This window comes from Podarcis muralis, chromosome 2 (genome assembly GCF_964188315.1).
Source record: "Podarcis muralis chromosome 2, rPodMur119.hap1.1, whole genome shotgun sequence".
NCBI classification, from domain to species: domain Eukaryota; kingdom Metazoa; phylum Chordata; class Lepidosauria; order Squamata; family Lacertidae; genus Podarcis; species Podarcis muralis.
The window spans coordinates 52,424,849-52,445,091 of NC_135656.1; the positions used below are offsets into that span (position 1 = coordinate 52,424,849).

At 42.1% G+C, this 20,243-nt stretch overlaps 1 long non-coding RNA gene across 1 annotated transcript in view; it reads right to left on the bottom strand.

Moving 5' to 3' along the window:
* Nucleotides 1–579: 579 nt before the first annotated feature.
* Nucleotides 580–20,243, bottom strand: part of LOC114591194 (uncharacterized) — a 105,551-nt gene continuing 85,887 nt past the window's right edge. Inside the window, exon 3 of the long non-coding RNA XR_003705207.2 lies at nt 580–2,152. This is a non-coding gene — a long non-coding RNA (uncharacterized LOC114591194). The remainder of the gene's footprint in view (nt 2,153–20,243) is intronic.

Here is a 20,243-nt window from a genome sequence, read left to right on the forward strand (position 1 = left end):
CAAGGGAAGTAATAGTGCCACTGTATTCTGCTCTGGTCAGACCTCACCTGGAGTACTGTGTCCAGTTCTGGGCACCACAATTCAAGAAGGACACTGACAAACTGGAACGTGTCCAGAGGAGGGCAACCAAAATGATCAAAGGCCTGGAAACGATGCCTTATGAGGAACGGCTAAGGGAGCTGGGCATGTTTAGCCTGGAGAAGAGGAGGTTAAGGGGTGATATGATAGCCATGTTCAAATATATAAAAGGATGTCACATAGAGGAGGGAGAAAGGTTGTTTTCTGCTGCTCCAGAGAAGCGGACACGGAGCAATGGATCCAAACTACAAGAAAGAAGATTCCACCTAAACATTAGGAAGAACTTCCTGACAGTAAGAGCTGTTCGACAGTGGAATTTGCTGCCAAGGAGTGTGGTGGAGTCTCCTTCTTTGGAGGTCTTTAAGCAGAGGCTTGACAACCATATGTCAGGAGTGCTCTGATGGTGTTTCCTGCTTGGCAGGGGGTTGGACTCGATGGCCCTTGTGGTCTCTTCCAACTCTATGATTCTATGATTCTATGATTCTATGATTCTATGATCTCATTTACTTTAAAATATTGTAACCAGTCACTTTAAAACAGTCTGAACAGTAAGGGCAGGAACACGATTTTAGGTTTCAGTAGGGGATGCAGCAAAGATGTTTCAGGGAGGAAATGAATTGTAGGGTGAGAAGGTTTGCTCCTAGACATATGCATGATTATTAATTTGGAAAAGAAACAGTCCTTTTTTGTTACGTTAAAATTATCCCCCGCCCCCACCATTCCATCCACTAATAGGATGCCCAAGGCCATAAACAACCAAATTTAAGAACAGGACAATTAAAAATAAATGCAAACAGTTTCCAGACAAACCAAATATTCAATAATTGGCTATGCTCTGTGCATGCCAGAATGAGCCCATTTTTACTTGGTATTTGAATGCCAGCTGTTTCCCCACTTCTGGAGAGGTTCAGTACATACAAACCTGACAGCAAATAAGCTTCACAGATGTTTAGCAGAGAGCCCCAACAGAGCTGTAGCTCAGATGGAAAGCTGGACGCTCCGCCCCTTCCTGGCTTTCAGGCCATGATTCAGTGTAAGCAGGTGCCTACAAGAGCTTCCCCCTCCTTCCAAGTAGGGATGGATGAATCAGTGAATTTCCAGTCCATGTACATTTTACACGTCTATTCATAAACCCCTTCCATCTCATCTCTGCATTAATCTGCTTTAAAGAAAGAAATCCATTTGAAGCTGAGTCCGTTTTAAGAGCATTGTTGTGGTTACTTGTGTAATACTTCATGATAACTAAGCATGCAAGTATTCGTGCTGAATAAGTGGTCTGAAGCACATTGCAGGAGTCACTTCAGTCTCTGCTGCCCCACAATGCCACTCCCAGGTGGAACTAACTTCCCTATTTGGTGATGCCTGCAGAGGGCCAAACATTTCTAGTAGCTGGAATTCCATTGTGAGAAAAGAGCAAAACACAAAATTGCATACAGGATGAATTCTACTTTGATGTCAGTCTTTAATCAAGTTTGCCAAGTCTTTTAAGGTGCCTCAAGTCTTGTTGCTTTGCTGCAACAGACTAACATCACTACCCCTCTGCAAAATAATAATAATAAAAATCCTTCCAGTAGCACCTTAGAGACCAACTAAGTTTGTTATTGGTATGAGCTTTCGTGTGCATGCACACTTCTTCAGATATCTTCTTCATATCATGCACACGAAAGCTCATACCAATAGTTGGTCTCTAAGGTGCTGCTGGAAGGAATTTTTTTATTTTGTTTTGACTACGGCAGACCAACACGGCTACCTACCTGTAACTACCCCTTTGCAAATAGTTTGGTGTTTGACACAGCAGAAATATTATCAGCAAAGAAAAGGGAGAGCTGTAGTTTAACAACACAATGAAAGAGATGTAAAATTGTAATAACCTACCTACTCCCTATACTTACCTTATGTCTTTCTCCCTCGCTGCTGATTAAACAAACTTTCTAATCAACCTTCTAAGCGGGAAAATGGTGGATATTTTCTGAGACACTTTCAACCAGGGATGAGATTGGGTCAGTGGGCACTTTGGTAATTGTGAGAAAGTACTGCCGTGGGGCCATGGCTTGATGCAAACTACCTTCCGCATCTAAAACAGCAGAAAAGGAGACATGGTCATAAAACGGTGCAGGCATGCCCCACATCACTCCCTCCTGCAACCAATGGGGGAAAGGCCCTTGTATCAGCCACCATCCTGCTCACTTACAGAGAGAAGTTCTTCTTGCTCAGAACAAGAGGAAGAATGGATGTTTGATCCTGGCATGCAAGGAAATGAGGGCACATTTCAGTGTGAAACTAGCTGAGCCAGTGCAAACACAGGAAGACCAGTCTTGCATGCACTGTGGACTTTTGAGGGGATATTTACTGACACATTTTGTGGGTTGCATAGCAGATACTGGTGGATACATTGGTGCTTGTCGATGTGATATTGGTAGCTCCTACTTTGGACTATTGGAATTATGTAGTGATGTCTCAAAATCTGGGGTGTGTGTGTGGGTGTGTGTGAATAAATTTAGGCACTATTAGATAAAGGGGACGATAGCTATTTTATAGTGTTGACAAGCTATGAAAAAAGACCTCCCACATAATCTTTATTCCAAACTAATTAGTGGATTATAAATTACGTAATGGCAGCTGCATCAATGAGAAGAGAGAAGCCTTCTCCTTTGGCCTATAGGTTCTTAGATTGGGAAATTCCTTAGGTGGCAAGTCTCTCATATTTAAAACCTGCAGGCAAGCAAGAAAATGAAACAGAAGGAAATGAGTTAATAAGGAATCTTGATATAATAATGGGAAACTCAGATTTCATTCAGTTAAGTGTTTTTAGCCCTCATTTTGGAGGAAAAAAATTATCATAACTGCAGCTTATGATCTGCGGAAGCCAATATTCAGATCAACAAATACGGGGATTTTTTCGCCAAGCCTATGAACTGGGTGTGCATCTGACTTGAAATTTTCGATTAACAATATCATGTGCACATTTTCTGCCTAAGGTGAATCTATCAAAACTTTTCTTACGAAACACTCTACTCTCCCCAGTTCTTGGGAGTACAAGTGTCGTGCAAATACAGCTGAGTCAAAATGGTTTCTCTGTATGATCTTGTGCATTCAGACATGCTTGCATGCACACTCTTTGATCATTTCCCGCATGTGAAACAGCTGCTGTCCATTTTATCATTTTTCGAATCTTAAATACAGTTTTTCACATTTTTATTTTTTTTATTTCATAAAATTTTTGTACTACTTGATTGTAAAAAAAAAAAAACACCCTCAAAAAGGTTTGCATTTCTGCAGCAACTTGCAGATTGTCATGGAAATTATCCAGCATTTTAGTGCAAATTTCTCCTAATGAACACATTTTTGTATGCAACTTTAACTAATGTACACATCTTTGCAATTCTCCTAATACAATGTACTTTGAATGTATTTTTCACTAATAAGTTCGCACACCTTTACCTAATTTATTCATTTTTTGAAATATTCGTTAATTGGAGAACTTGATGCAAAATTCAGAAAAGTGTGACAGCTGTGTTTTGGTTGTCATATTATTTCAACAAGTGCAAATTTGGTACAGCTGGCTTTACATGTGAACTGAATCAAATTTCTCCCCCATCATACTATGTACTGCACAACAGAATGAAATGGCAGTCCAGGTAACAAATGCAAACAATGTTTATTAATAAGCTAAATCTGAAATCTCCCAACACATTCAGACATTTCCTCAAAGGAAATTCCACAATGTACAAATTGAATTCAGCCAAAAAGTTTATTCCAGAGGAAGTGGACAACAGGATTCCTAGATGTGGAGAGAGCTGGTTCACTGTACTCAAGAAACCTGAATGGAAATTTCCAGATAAGCGACATCACTTATTGAGTAGATGTGTAATTGGGTATTTACTCCAGAAAAAACAGGGGAGAGGGGGAGAAGAGAGAGACAGAGAGATTAAGAACACTGATATTTGAGACCACTGAGAAATTTGGCAGCTAGGTTCTTTATCAATCTGTCCTGCATGCTGTGCTTTTGCCACCTCTTCATTCTACAAGACTAACAGGCTGCTTCTAATCTTGTTTATTCCGACTGTGCAGTCCAATCCTATGCACATTTACTTAAGAGTAAGTCATCTGAATGCAATAGGGCTTATGCTTGAGCAAGCAATTGGTGAGTGCCTTAGTAATCTTATACCTGCTTATTAGAAGTAAGCCTTATTGTGCTCCATGGAGCTCACTCCCAACCAGGGACTCATCTACTATGAAACTAATGAAGCTTAAACTTCAAGGCCCCTAATCCCCGAGGGACCCCAAAAGCAACTTTAGTCCACATTGCTTAAAACAATTGGGTCTAGTCTAGTAGACCCAATTTGAGTCACATTGATTTGAGTCAAATTGATCGTTTGTTGTTGTACAGGGTTAGTCCTTCAAAAGAGGCCCCGTGGATACAGAATACACATGTCCCATGCGGCCTCTTTTAAAAGACTCACCCTGTATATCTTTCAACAACCCCAAAGTTTGAGAGTCAGTAGCACAGATGTTGTAAAGGTGTGGCGATCGGTAGTGGAACACCCCAGCTGAAAAAGATAACAGTGGTTACCCAGACCTTGTTGCTGAATGTGGAAGGGCGTCCCATGACAGTTCAAGCTTCAGGGCCTCAAAATGTAGGTGCACCACTGCTCCTAACATGCATAGAATTGCATCCTTGGCAACAGAAACATGCAATTTCCTTTGAACACATTGGATACAGCTGGGATAGGGAACCTTTTTCAGCCATAGCTTCTGGGCAGCCCTGTGACGAGTGGATCCAGAGGCCAAAGTGGGTGGAGCCATGAATATAACATTTATCTTTCTACACAGCCCTCTGTATCCTCCATTCAGGCAACCAAGAGACATGATCAGATTTCAATGGCACATTCCGGCCATGCAAAAATACAGAGGATGTGAGGCAAGGCTGGTGAAGTTGTGTGATCTCAGGAGAGTCCTAGTGGTCAGATAGAGAGGACTGGAGGGCCTCATTTACACCCTGAGCTGTTGGTTCCCCACCCCTGAAGTATAGGGTTGCAGCCTCAATGAGCCAACAGTTGAAAATGAGATTTTGTTTATTTGTTTGTTTCTCACCCTTCTGGAGTTACACTTTTTCAAACTACCTCTATGACCATGAGGGCAAGAAGGCTACTTTTGTTTTCTTACAGTGCAATGCTACACATACCTTCTCAGATGTATCAGAACCACTGACTTCCATGGGATATCGTGCAACTTTGTTCCAACTTTATATGGAAATTTAAGATTCCCAGGATTGCATTACGCATTCCTGGCCTGGACCACAATGACATCAAGTTTGTCTAAAATAGGAGCTCATGCAGGCTTCTGTTATTATTGAGCAGCATGCCTAATTTCTTCCACGTCATGACTCTTTTTTAACAATTCCAGGTAATGATAATTTCCCTACTTATGTGCTTACACAGAAATCCTTGGATTGTGCAACTGATCTCAGGAATTGCATGCCTGATACAACAGGTCTTACTTGAGGTTTTTCTCAAAGGATTACATAGTGACATGGCAAAACATCAGCGGTCTTGAGGACGGTGAAGATGATTATTATTTGGTGGGTTGCCACAACTATATTTGGTACTGCACAGGGAGAAAGCACATGTCCCCAGAACCATTATAAATGCATGACCTTGAACCAGATTTTGTTATTCCAGACTCTGAAAGCAGAGTCAGCCTTTGGCAGTTGCACAATCCAGCACGCATGGTATGTAACGTGCTTCAGAAAGCAACCTAAAATTATTACAAGGCAGTGAATTTATTTTAATTGTTAAATATATTTGTCTAAAATGAATTTACAATATTGATTGGGCCTTCTGCACTTTGATCATATTTACGTTCAGAATAGGGCTGATGTTATGAGGAGTGAATTGAAGGCACTCTCCCGGGAACTCCATCTTGGAGTGGTTCCCAAACATTTGATTCTGATTCTGCTGGAGGACTGCCATGGGCCATTATTTTAACACAAACTCCTCTTGCTAAGCAAAATCTAGGCAAAATGGACCTGTGACCTTCTGAGAGGTTCATGAGACCCGAGCTGATGTAAAACTAGAAACTGGATTCAGAGAAAGTTTCACATCCAGAATTTGAAGTTTGCACAGTGGGAGTGATTAGCAGTTCATTGCTTTCAGTTGCCATGTCAATGAACAATAACCTATTTATGAATTCATTTTTTTCAACATTTATATCTTACTTTGTAATCTCAGTGGGGCCTTCAAGACAGCTCATGAAAAAAATTAAAATGAATCGCGGTATCTTAAACAAAACACCCTAATATAGCATGCATCATTACTTAGAGAGAAACAGCTACAATAAAATGCAGCCACCACACACACCTCAAATAACTTTTTAAGTTCTAAAAAGAAGTAGTGATCAGTTGCCTAAAGCTAGAGAGGAATCCACCTTTTGAAGAAAAGAATTCTCAGTGGGAACACTCAGCCCTGTAGCCAGGGTGAGGCAAAGGGCTGCACTAAAACTCATTTTCTATCAGCTTAGTACCGTATTTTGCGCCCCATAGGACGCTCCGGCCCATAGGACGCACCTAGTTTTTTGGGGGGGAAATAAAGAAAAAAAATTTATTTCCCCCCCCAGGTGCGGGACTGGAAGAACCAGGTCGGGGAACAGTGGGAAGGAACGCTCTGCCTCCCCGCTGTCCCCCGAGCTTGTGGGGCTGGCGATGGGGAGAAGTGCGCTGATCCCGGAACTGCAGGCAGCTCTGCGCGGCCATCAGGAGCGGGGCGGGGCTTCGCGCCCGGCTCCTGGTGGCCGCGCAGAGCTGCGCTGATCCCGGGACTGCAGGCAGCTCTGCGCGGCCATCGGGAGTGGGGCGGGGCTTCGCGCCCGGCTCCTGGTGGCCGCGCAGAGCTGCGCTGATCCCGGGACTGCAGGCAGCTCTGCGCGGCCATCGGGAGCGGGGCGGGGCTTCGCGCCCGGCTCCTGGTGGCCGCGCAGAGCTGCGCTGATCCCGGAACTGCAGGCAGCTCTGCGCGGCCATCAGGAGCGGGGCGGGACTTCGCGCCCGGCTCCCGATGGCCGCGCGGAGCTGCGCTGATCCCGGGACTGCAGGCAGCTCTGCGCGGCCATCGGGAGCGGGGCGGGGCTTCGCGCCCGGCTCCCGGTGGCCTCGCAGAGCTGCGCTGAGCCGGGGACTGCAGGCAGCTCTGCGCGGCCATCCGGAGCGGGGCGGGGCTTCGTGCCTGGCTCCCGGTGGCCGCGCAGAGCTGCGCTGATCCCGGGACTGCAGGCAGCTCTGCGCAACCCTCGGAGCCTTCCTGAAGCCTGGTGCGCACCGACCCCCCTCGCTCTCCAGGCTTCAGCGAAAGCCTGCATTCGCCCCATAGGGCGCACACACATTTCCCCTTCATTTTTGGAGGGGGAAAAGTGCGTCCTATAGGGCGAAAAATACGGTATATAACTGTCAACCGTCACTAGTCTTCACAAAGTTTGTTAAGCTTCACCATATATATGTTCAGTTTTCTATAATTATTTGTGCACATTCTCTCCCCCCTATGAGTGTATATGTACAATGATAGCATTCTCAAAACATAATTTGTCAATGAAGTAAAACACATGCTGCAGTTATAGTATATCATTTTGCACTGAAATGATCACATTTCAATCTCCTCTTGAATATTTTATTGGGGGCCTACTTTTCACCATAGACATTAGTTACTGAAGCTACAAGTTGAACTCTGGCTACAAAATCAGGATAGGTTACACTTTTACTACTCCTTTTTGCAGTGGTACCTTGGATTACAGACGCTTCAGGTTACAGATGCTTCAGGTTACAAACTCCGCTAACCCAGAAATAGTACCTCGGGTTAAGAACTTTGCTTCAGGATGAGAACAGAAATCGTGCAGTGGTGGTGTGGCGGCAGTGGGAGGCCCCATTAGCTAAAGTGGTACCTCAGGTTAAGAACAGTTTCAGGTTAAGAACTGACCTCCAGAACGAATTAAATTCTTAACCTGAGATACCACTGTATAGTCCTGCATGGTGATAGGGTAGGAGGGATGCTATGGATTTTGTTGCCAATCCAAAAACTCAACCTCTCTTCCTAATTCTATACCAATTTCTTAGGATCAATTAGTTGTTTCCCCTTTTACTCCTTCAATGCTTACACAAACATTGTATTGTGTTAATGCATCTTCCAGCTGGCTTTATTTTCCAAAGTCACTTTTGACATCACAAAAGCTGCTGTAGCTATGTTTCACAAACCTTTGGCTCAAAAGTATATTGCTTACATGAGAAGAAGACTTCCAAGAGTGAACAAAGCAGCTAACGGTAAAAATGGAATAACCCCTCAAGACTGTTTCCCACATACCTTAATGCCATCTATTCTGTAAACCGCCCTGAGAAATCATCATCATCATAATCTTTTCTCGGACACAGATCTTTGAACACAATATAGTGCTGACTTACATTAGTTGAATAGTACACACACACAGAACACCAATTTTCTCAGCAAAATACATGGAAATAGCTGCTTGAGGAAATAGTGGTTTAAAAACATGGGAGCTATCCCCAGAGGATACAAGCAATGCGAATTTTGTACTTAGAAATCATGCTTAGGTAGAAAGTGGTTTGCAGTGGTTAGAGGGCAGAGGAAGTTCCATGCTCATGGCCATTGCCGTCCATGTGCTATTAATCTCAAGGTTAGATTGCTGTAATGCGCTTGATGTGGGGCTGGCCTTGATCATTGCACCACCTCATCAGGAGGCCTGTTCTGTACAATTTAAGAATAGGGCTTTAACTCCACCCCCCCCTTTCCCAGTTTCAGCCCCAACAAATGTCCATCAGTCTTAATCTACTATCAGCCTGGAGATCTCACATCCGAGGCTCTTAGTTCTCTCTCAATTCCTCTCTGCCGGTTTTTTTGATAGTCCTTAATATTGAACACCAAATCTCGGAGAAGCTCTGGCCCAACAGGATCCATGTTTCTTCCAGCCAGACCTCCATACTTAAAAGTGGAGCCTGAATCTTGTTTCTTACTCCTTTCAAGTCCAAATGTCCCCAAAGCTCCAACTTCCACCTTAAGCAAATTTGTAATCCTTAGGTCTTCAGATCTCCACATAAGGAGATCTCTCCATTTTTCAATCTCGAATTCAGGCCAGGTTTTCCACATCAAGCTTTTATTTGCCTTTGTTACCATCATGTCAGGCCTCAAACTCTCCTTTGTCATCTGCAAAATTACAGCTCCTCCTTCCTTTTCTTCAGGGACAACATATATCTCCTCCAAATTCTCAAAGCTCTCAAGTTTCTCTTTTTGTCCAATTGAGTAGGCTTCCTGATTCAAATTCTTATCAAATTCAATGATGTTGTTTACTGTTAAGTCCAGAGTTGTAACATTTGTAGCCAAAACATCAATTTGGCCTTGTAACTTTCCCAAGAGAACAAATACTCTGTCCAGTTCAGCCTGAATTTTCCCTTCTCCAGCCATTCTTGTAATGTCCCACAACCCCCTCTAGAGGGATTTTGGTTCCTCAATGTTCCTTCCAGTTCAAATCCAAAAATCAAGTTAGTTTATATCGGCTCTTCCTTGTTTTCAACAAATTATAACCAAATTGTAACAAACATAACCAGCAGAAGCAACAGAAACAAAAGTTCTCTTTTTCCATCTTGACAGCTAATTTGACAGCTGTCAAACTCTTCAGTACCTCATCAACAGGCTCTCTCGCGGAGCACTCCCGGGTCCGGGGGGGTGACACTTCAGCTCCCAAAATTAGCTCTTTATCCTCCAGTAAGATTTCTTATGCTGCCAAACTGTGAAATTAAAATCTTTTTCCAAAGAAGGAAACAAAAAAAGGGTTCTCTCGGCGTTAGTTAGCAGGTCCTTGCTTTAAATTATTTACAAGGAGGGGAGGCAGACTTCCTGTTTACACCTTCCCCGATCGTGCCTAATTCATAAAAAAAAATTCTTTACAGTTCCAAATTCCGTACTACTCACGGATTGTTACTTTAAAGTCCAATTGTTCACAAGAAGAAGTCAGCGCTCTCCGACCATGGCAGTGCGGCTTCACTCTGCAGGAGAAGCAGTCGACTCTCAGCACCACGCCGCTCACCCCGTCCCCCGTTCCAAAGTATTTAAAAAGGCTCCTTTGCAGGTCGGGGGGCGCAAATGGTGCCCGCCGAGTCACCACGCTCACAGGCTTCACCACCTGTGATTTTTGAGGGTCCCCGCATCGCCGCAGCGGCAAGATCCGATCCTGCGGAGCCGATTCCCTCCGGAGCTCAGAGGGAATCCGCCATTAGTCGATGGCGCTAACCCGGAAGTCCGCTAAATTTGGCTCTTAATTTCCAGGCTGCCAACACAAATAGAGAAACACAGTTTTCTCTATTTGTCACCTAATTTTCTTGGTCTGACAACAAAAAGCATGCAAAGACACTTGGTTTGACACTTAGTGGGGCCTTTAGAGAATGCTATATATACAGTTTGGGACCAGGGACCTAAAATAGACTCTGACCCCAGATATACCCAATTGATCCCTGCTCTCTGCAAGAGAAGTCATACTTCAGATACCATCTCATCACAAGGAAGTCTATTCTGTACAATGTAGAAATTGGCCTTTTCCTACACAAGGAAATCAATCTGTAATTGACTGTGAACACTCAGTTGAAACTGAAATAACTCACTACCTACGGAATTCCCTTTCATTACATATCTAGCAGGTGTCATCTTTATTTTCTTTTTGGTTCTTGTTGCATACTTTTCTTTTTAAACACACCTTTGTGTGGAGATCTTTGTCCCAGTCTTTTATCTGTATTGGTGTAGACATTGTATTCAAATATGTTTTGTTGTGAATGATTTTTATGGTTAAATAACTTTGGCATGTTTCATGGGGAGTGATTTATAAATGAAATGAAACAAACAAAGGAGATATATCCCTGCCCCAAGCAGCTTACAAACAGGACCTTGGGGTGCCATTTTGGTGGGGGAAAGCCACATAATTAGCATCACCAGGCCTGTAGTTCTAGGCCTTTAAATGTTACAGGAGTTCCATGGAGTAAAATTCATAACAAAACTTTTTGGAATGTTTAAAGGAGATCTTCATTAGCTTGGAACTTAAGTAGCTTCTTTTTCATTTATCATTAACCACAAAGAGCCCAAGCAAATACAACTGCACTCCAGAAACAAAATAGCATAAAAAGACAAAACAATCTGGTGAAGCCAGAGGGCAACATGGTTTAAGATACTGGTGACATCTCAAGCATATGATGTGACATCTCAAAGAGCAGTGTATTCCAACAACAAAGTGCTTGCTGTTTATTGTACATTTGACCTGCCTGGCCAGAAGTAATTCATATTGACAGCCTTAAATCTTTTGTTTTGATAATTCACTTGCCTAAAATGACAGAAGAAGCAAAAAAAAAAGTTCCTCGCCTCCTTTCTTTGGCCAAGAGCCCACATCAGCTAATAAAAATATCGCTAATTGCTGAGGCAGTGCTTACAAGTCAAAGCTTTTAGAATATATATTTTGATAGTGGATGATATTTCAGATCATTTGCTGAGGACTAGGAGGAGAAGGCAATTTGGCATGTTGTACAGGAAGAAATGCCTGCTTGACAAAGCATCATATTAATGAGGTAAACGACTACTTCAGCACAGTGGGAGAGATCAGGATGTAAATATCAGGGCGTAACCCTACAGAGGAAAATCCTCTAAAGACTTGTTGAAAGATGTGGTATCAAATGAATTGCTTGCTTCTTAGAAACTGCTTTGATATTTATTGGTTCAAATTGCTCCAGTGACTCACCCCTTGCATAAGCTTTCATGGCCCATTTTAATCTTGACATTTCGGGAAGCCAGTCTGATGCAGGATAATGACTAGGTTTTCAAAGGATCAAAATGAAAAAGGAGAAGCTGGGCTGTAATAATTATAGTCTGGCAACATATAGTTTCACATAATCTGAGTTGAGTAAAGTGATAATATAATAATGAGCAGAGCTATAATGCCAAGAAAGATTATAGAAAATGGAGCTCTCAGTTTGGCTAAATTGGGCAGAATTGTATTTTGATATGTGTGTCTGTCTATGTTGAAAGCAAAGTAAATATTGCTTGCCATGTTTGTGTGTATGTTTTGAAATAATAAAGAATCATACAAAGCTAGGTAATCATCTTATTATACTAAGAAGTTGGTCCACAGAAAACAATAATACAAAGCTAGGTCATCATCTTATTATACTAAGCGGTTGGTCCATAGAAGGAAGTTCTACTGGTTTGTGTGACCTGAAGTCTCCTTACTTAGGATGGCAGCCAAGGAAGGCTAACCACTTGACACTCCTTTTCTATGTAAGAATATCTGTTGAAGATGCAGAGAGAGAATTGTGCCACCATAGCTACAGCCTGAAGTGGTATAAGCCCATTGTGTTGTATTGTCTGCCAGGAGCAGTCCTGTATCTGGTACCTCCACTGTACACATTGTACCCTCTGAAGTGTATATAGCTGGCCAAAAACAAGACAAATAGGCTCAGGTGTATTTTTTTGTCCCATGCACTTTAAATGTTGATTTACTTAATATTTTATATAAAAAACAAAACAAAACAGGAAATGTCTATAACTTGGAAGAAGCTGGGAACTGTAGGATTGCCTTCTAATAGACAAAAATCCTCCTGGTTAATATGTAAGGAGGAATAACAAAACCCAACACTTCCCAGAGTCCGTGTCTTCAGAAGCAACTTAGAATACAGGGGTATATTAGAAGCAGGCTTCAGCTTTAGCCTCAGTCCCCCTCGGAATTTGTTAAGAATGAGCAAGAAAGGCGTGAGGAAGGAAAATGGCAAAATTGTGAGTTGGTGTTGAGCACTGATAGTCATGGTATAATTCAGAGGGGAAAGGTTTGGCTCCGTTTCTAATGGCTAGTGGATTACATCCTTACTGGAAAAGCAAACGACGAGTCTATGGCAGCGTTTCTTCCTCGTTTAGATCCAACTCTTCACCAGATTGAGCCAGGAAGCTTAGTTTATTTCTGACGCAGTTCAAAACCTTCCTGAGGCAAGATCTTCTCCCTCAGTCAGACAAAGATGTCTGGCCAAACCATTAGTGGCCCCACTTATCAAGACTGAGACAGACGTTTGGCTCCCACAGATGTCAGAATCTGAATTTTAACATATATATTTATATTTTCAAGCATGGAGACCATTTACTCTACTGCTTTTGGGACCTATTTCAAACCTGGGTTCCCCCCTTCTGCCAGAATAAACTGAGTATGTGCATAGCAACCTGATGAATTGGTGAACTGGCCCTTATGCCAACAAATCTCCAATGTACACAGCATGATTTGCCTGAGAAAATCGACATAGGTTCATTTAGCTAGTGCTAGTGACACATGCTAATGGTGGCTGATCTACACTGCCAGTTTATCATGATCGACCCAAATCTGAGCATCTATCATTAGGCAGTGATCGTCAAACACTCACCATCAAAAAGTCTCCCATATCAAAGAACGTTCTGTGAAGTAAACGGCATAGCTTTCATAGTTCAAAAATGTAGCCCAGGAAGCCAAAAATTACAGTAAGGCTATATCAGATAGCTATCCATCTAGAGAAACAGCAAATATCTCTTTGCATAAAACCACAAGTGTGGATGTGGCCAAAATTAAACTGAGGGTGCTGGCTTTAAGTACTCACTGGAGACACCAGTAATAATGTTTTATTGGGTGCACCCTCCACATCATAATGGACTTTGATGAAATAATGAAGTACTTGTGGTGCCTGTGAAGCTAAGCAGGCAGCGTTGCCAGCGACAGACCTCCCATGAATAAAATCGCCTTGGTAGCAACACTCTGCTGAGAGAGTCAACAAGCCAGAAATGCTGGCAACCCACCCACTTCCTATGTGACTTACCCCCGCCCCTCACACTTCTATTTCTTGAGCCTTGAAAACAACCATCATTTGTCTTTTTCAGTCTGTGGTTAACAGATATGTCTAGAGGACTTCATGTTTTTTTTAAGAAAAATTGACTGAGTTTGCTGAGCACAGCAACCAAAATGAGTGACAAATCTGTATCTGGCACTGCTACCACGTAAAGGCTCAGTCTAACCAAATGCACTTAGAAATCCCATTGATGTAAGTGGGAGACACAGAGTTGAGCTTCTGCTTTAACCCTGCCACTGCAACTAGCAAGCCTAGAAAGTTCATTTTTGGTGGATAACTGGGGGAAATATTTCTCACAGAACTATGAAGACAAAAGTTTGAACAGACCAGTGGTTGTTAACATAAATGAAAATTAAGTGAAGGATTAACATCGGAATGGTTTGTTGACTAATTAAGAAATGCAATGTGGTATTAGATGAGCACTCCGTGAAATTCAGAGCATGGGAAGCCACCCAAAGATATATAATTTGGAATTTATATTTGGCTTTTTATGATTGTATTGTAGTTTGGAATGTTTTAATGTGGTTCTTATTGGATTATTAAAATGGAAAACTTAATAAATATTATAATAATAAAAAGAAAGTTCATTTTTGGTAGGACAGCTTTTTCCTATGCATGTGTCTGAGGAAACAAAAGAGCATAAGCACTCAACCAGAAATACTCTCACTTAAGTTTCCATTTCACCATCCAATTTTGGGGGCATTTTACACATTACATTTTTAGGTAATCCCTGCTGAGTTTATATATGGTTGCAAACCTAGGTTTGCTTCTGTGTAATGTGTGAAATGGCCTAGACTGTGAGAGTACAAAAAGAAGAAGTCGTTATAGTTGGTATATTCATTCTGTTCTTTACATACATTTTTGTTCACACTTCAGAACACGGTATAAACATCTGCTAATTGAACTAATTATATTCCTTTCTCTCCCAGTTGTCCCAAGAGCTAATTGGCGCACTTTATGTCATTTGTACTGACATCAAATAAATAAAACACACCATTGCGATTAAAAGAGCTCTGCTTCCAACAAATAAGGGATGAAATAAAAATTATGAGTAAGCCTGGTTCACAAATCTGACAACACCCTTTAGATTTTGGAGTGGCAGAGGTCCAAATGCTAATCCTGATGAATTAATAAATGCTTGTGGATTGTGTTCTGAGATGAATCCTGAATGAGATGCACTTTCTAGTAACAGATCTAATTAAGATGAAATCCATAATTGTGGCAACTGCCATGAAGTCAAATTGTTACCAGACATATTTTCTGTTTAGCAGCCAAATTCTTTAAAGAACTGCATGGCATGTTGTTAAATAAAATCCAAGCCTTGCTGTGGAACTATGGCCAGTGAAGGCTGACCCATTTCTCAGGCAAACTTTATAAACAGGTGTCCGCAAGTAGTTTCCCCTAGACATCCATGCTTCTTATTTGTGTTGCCTGACTAATCACATTAAATCAAATCTGCTTCAGGAGATTTTTTTATGAGGGGGGTGGGCGTTATGCATCTCTTGTTATTGAGCTGGAAAGCAAAGAGGTTAGTAATAAGCTCTCTAGATGTTCCTTACCAAGCTTGTTAACAAGGAACAGCTCTCTAATGTTTCTTTTACCTGGAAAAGGTTAAGACACACTCTGCCATCTTAATCTACCTACACAGAAGAACAAAAGCAGACAAATAAGAGGCCCAATTATCTCTCCTGGGGATCTGAGCCTGCTCCATATTGAACTTCTTGTACCTGCTTAATTAGCCCATACCATTGCACCCAGTGAAGAGTGAGAAGCCAAGCGCAGATAAGAAAATTGCCTCACACTTTTTGCTATGTTGTTACATCACCCATGCAGTTATTATCGTCAATTAACAGAATGTTTAAGCTGCAATGGATGTTTAAGCTGCAAGGTTAGACAAGGAATGAAACTGGGTGGAGTTAAGAAAGATTGATGCCAGGTCTCTAAAAAACAGAGGAGAAGAATCACTTCCTGTAACATGGGGGGGGGGGAGAGAAATGGGAGTGATCTATGTCCTCCTGAACTTTGTGGTAAATTAAAATCTTTATAAATTGTACAATACATCCATAGGCAACAGTCAGGATACACTTGACTGGGGTTTTTTTTTACATCTGGGATCAGTTTGAAAACATTTGTGGATGCTAATATACTATTGTACTGCACCTTGTGTATAGTTAACTTTTTCTTTTTTTCTTTTGCCACAGTGACATTTAAAATGGAATCAATCCTGTCTGAGTGCCCAAGAAAAAGCATTGAGAGGTTAACTCTAAAATGTCCACAGACACAAGTTTTCCTCCACACTGCTATTTATAGAATTCTCTTATCAAATTTCTACCCACTTTTCTCTAGATGCATGGGCATCAACTCCTATGGGCTGAGATATCTTCAGTCTCCTCTAAATTGTTTAACAGGGGCCTCACACACACCCCGTATTGAAAGTGCAAAGGAGGCCAAGCACTGAGCGTAGCACTGACTGCACCACCCTGCTGCCCATGCCACTGCCTCCACTTCCTCCTCTTCCCACCACTGCTGCAGGGCTCTTGGCAGAAGCGGCTGCGGTGCTGACAACTTGGGCACTTCCACAAGCAGCCAGCCCTCCTACAGCCAGGGAGCCCTGCCAAATCAGTGGAGTTTTGAAAGTTTCAATCCACCCTCTTGATTCAAAATAGTGTCCAGTTGTGTCCAAACATAGATGAAAACTTTCTCTTGGGAACCATCATTCAAAGCTTGGTTAAAAGATTTTGATTGATGTTTCCCGAGCAAGTTTTCATCTACGTTTGGACACAATTGGACACTATTTTGAATCAAGAGGGTAGATGGAAACTTTCAAAACTGCACTGAATCTAACATCTGATTTCAAAACTCCACTGATTTGGAGATTTCTGAGAATTCCCAAGCAATGCCTCGTATGAAGCTGCTAGTAGTTATATAACCCCATTAATCTCCTTTTCACTGGAATAAACATACTCATCCTTTCAGCCTCTTGACATATGTCTTGCATTCTGAAACCATGATCTTGTTTGCTCCTCTCTTGGGCTTCCTCCCCAATCAAGCCACAATTTTCTTATCCTGTGGTCCACTAAAACCAAATACAGTCTCCAGCAGAGTACTGTACATAGTAATTTTCGCTAAATAAACATTTTGAGTGGAATGTTCAGAAGCTTAAAGAAAGGAAATCAGGCCTATTCCAAAGAGGTTGCATTGATCACCACTGAGAGCCTGGGACATGTACTAAAAATGGCATGCCCAAATATAAACAATATCCTTGCCAAAAGATCAGCGTTGGGCAATAAAACGATTCCAGAAGCCCATAGCCATCACAAAAGCTGTCAAATTTGCACCCTGTCCCACTTCAAACGAAAAAAAATGACACAGGCATGGAAACACCAGGAGCTTTCTCTTTCCTACTTTTAACAACATGTGGTGTGTGGCTTACTGAATCATATGGTGTGTGTTCTTTTGGTTTCTTAAAACAAATTTTTGCTTAACCTCTGCTGTGACCCGGTGAGTAAACACAGCACCAAGATATGCTCAATTTCTATTTCTTTCAAAAACCAGAATGTTTGCTTATGTGGTGACCAGTGGAGGAGAAATGCCTGCTCTGATTAACCCCACAATGAATATTTGCCGCTTCTTGTTTTCCGACATAATTTTCTCTGTGCCTCCTAATTGCAAATGTTCTTGTTTGTGTCAGATACCTAATGCTGATGTATGTCTTTGTTGATTCACATGTTATACAGTTGATCTCCTTCAGTTAATTAAAGGTCTAGACACAACGTCTGTGAACCTACCTTCAGATATTTTCCCTCGCCATCCCAATACCCTGGGAGTCCAGACAGCAGAATGAATACAAATCCACATGTGCCCAGGACCAGCTCGCTCCCCCACTCCTGCTTGAAATTACTGTGGTTGGAATTTGTGAAACAAGACCAGCTGTCAGGGAAAGGGAAAAGATTATTCGTCTGATGAGGGGGTTTTTCCCTCTCTTAAGTCTTCCTTCTTTCTCTTTGCTGCTGATGTTACAGCCCAAGGCAACAACTTATAGTCATAATGATCAGATGGCAGCAGCAGAAACTAATCTTGACACCTGTAGGGCTCAAGGATGGCACCCAAAAGGGAATGGGAACTGAAAGAAGAAAATGGCTGTTTCATATGGTCATCATGCTGCATAAACAGTATGGGGAAATGTGGTAACAGATGAGCGACAGGAAACTACAAAATACAGTGGTACCTCTGGTTAAGAAGTTAATTCATTCCGGAGGTCCGTTCTTAACCTGAAACTGTTCTTAATCTGAGGTACCACTTTAGCTAATGGGGCCTCCCGCTGCTGCCACGCCACCGCCACACGATTTCTGTTCTCATCCTAAAGCAAAGTTCTTAACCTGAGGTACTATTTCTGGGTTAGTGGAGTCTGTAACCTGAAGTGTCTGTAACCCGAGGTACCACTGTATACTTCTTCACATATCATATAGTTAAACTATGGACATTTCTCCTGCAAGAGACTGTGGTGGGCACCAGCTTGGATGGATTTAAAAGATGAGACAAATGCATGGAAGAAAAAACTATCAGGGGCTACTTACCCAGATGGATATGTTCTGTCTCCACTGTCAGAAACAGTATGCTTCTAAATACCAGTTGCTGGAAACTGCAGAGTGTTGTTATACTCAGAACATACTTGCAGGCTTCCCATGGGTATCCATATGAAAACACGTATTTGAAAAGTACTTCTTCTTATATTCATCTCAATATTTCTAAGTGTATTTCATCCTAAAACACATATTTTTATGTACAGGCTGACATTTCAACCCTGGACCAATAAGCCTCCTAACCAATAGCACCTTCATCCAGCCCATCATTGACTTGAGACACTACAATAAGGCATCTGAGGATTCTGAATTGGTGCAACAGCCTCTTGGCATTCTATAATTGTGGATGTGGAACTATGAGTAGGATGTGTACTTTGCCTGGTCCTCATGAATGTATTCTCTATACTGTAGAGTCATAACCACAATGGGACAGCTCCTCATTATTGGGTAGCACAGAAGTGTAGCAAATAAAGATTTCAAGAGGCATATCTGTATGCAAATCTTCCTATTGTCCTGGAGCATGCTATAGTGTGTGCAACTCAACAGGGAAAGCTGTATGAGAGATGTGGAAAGGGTCAATATGACAATATGTTTCCCATTCCTAAACCTCCTGCTCCAGTTTTCGGTAGGCCATATTTAGACCACAGTTCTTTGTAACTGCCAAGGAAAGAGATAGGGAATAAAGTCAAGCTGCGAAAAGGGGGCCATGTGGCTTATAGTATTCGTGAAAACCCCTCCATGTGAGGAATGAGCAAAGTCATGTGAGAATATCATACTGGAGAGGGGGATTGTGCGTAAATGGCTGCATTTAATATAAAATATAATAGATTTAATATAAGACACATAGTTCATATGTTCAGACCGGAAGGACACAGGAAATTATTACAGTGGTGCCTCGCAAGACGGAATTAATTCGTTCTGCGAGTTTTTTCGTCTTGCGATTTTTTCGTCTTGCGAAGCACGGTTTCGGAAAAGTTTTGGAAAAGTATTATTGTCTCTTTCATTTACGGAATTTCAGCATGGCTACATGGGAAGGTGTCGACTGTGGTCCTTACATTCACCAACTGAAATAGAGAGCACGTGCTTTTCCCCAAATACCTCAGGAACTAGTGCCATTGACCATATGAACTGTTTGCAACCCTAAAGCTCTACTACCTCAACCAATTCCTTTTTATACACACGTTTGGATCCCTCCTGTTACCCTTCTTCACAAATCCCACTGCAGCTGGGAATCCTCATGTCATTAACTAAGGGAGAGGCTGCGTATCAGTGGAAGAACACATGCATTGCTCTTCCTTTCCATCTCCAGCATCCCCAGGTCAGGGTGGGAAAGTTTCCCTGCCTGAAACCTTGGACAGCCACTGCCCACGCATAACACTGAGCTAGATGGAGTGATAGTCTTGGCAGAAACCGGCTTCCTATATTCCTGTCATTACATAAATTCCTACAGTTTCCTCATAGGCTGTCTCGCTTATTAATGCTGATATAGATACAGCAGCCACGGTGCGCTGCTGTGCTGCAGAGGGCAAATGACTCAGCAAGGAATAGCATTGTTTTACTAAGCATTGTTTGGACCTTTCAGCGGTGGGCGGAACCTGCTGGTTCCATTTCATAATTAATTCATTTAAAATTAATTACCAGTCAGATTAGCAATTAATTCAGACACCAGCATGGAGTCAGAGCCTAGA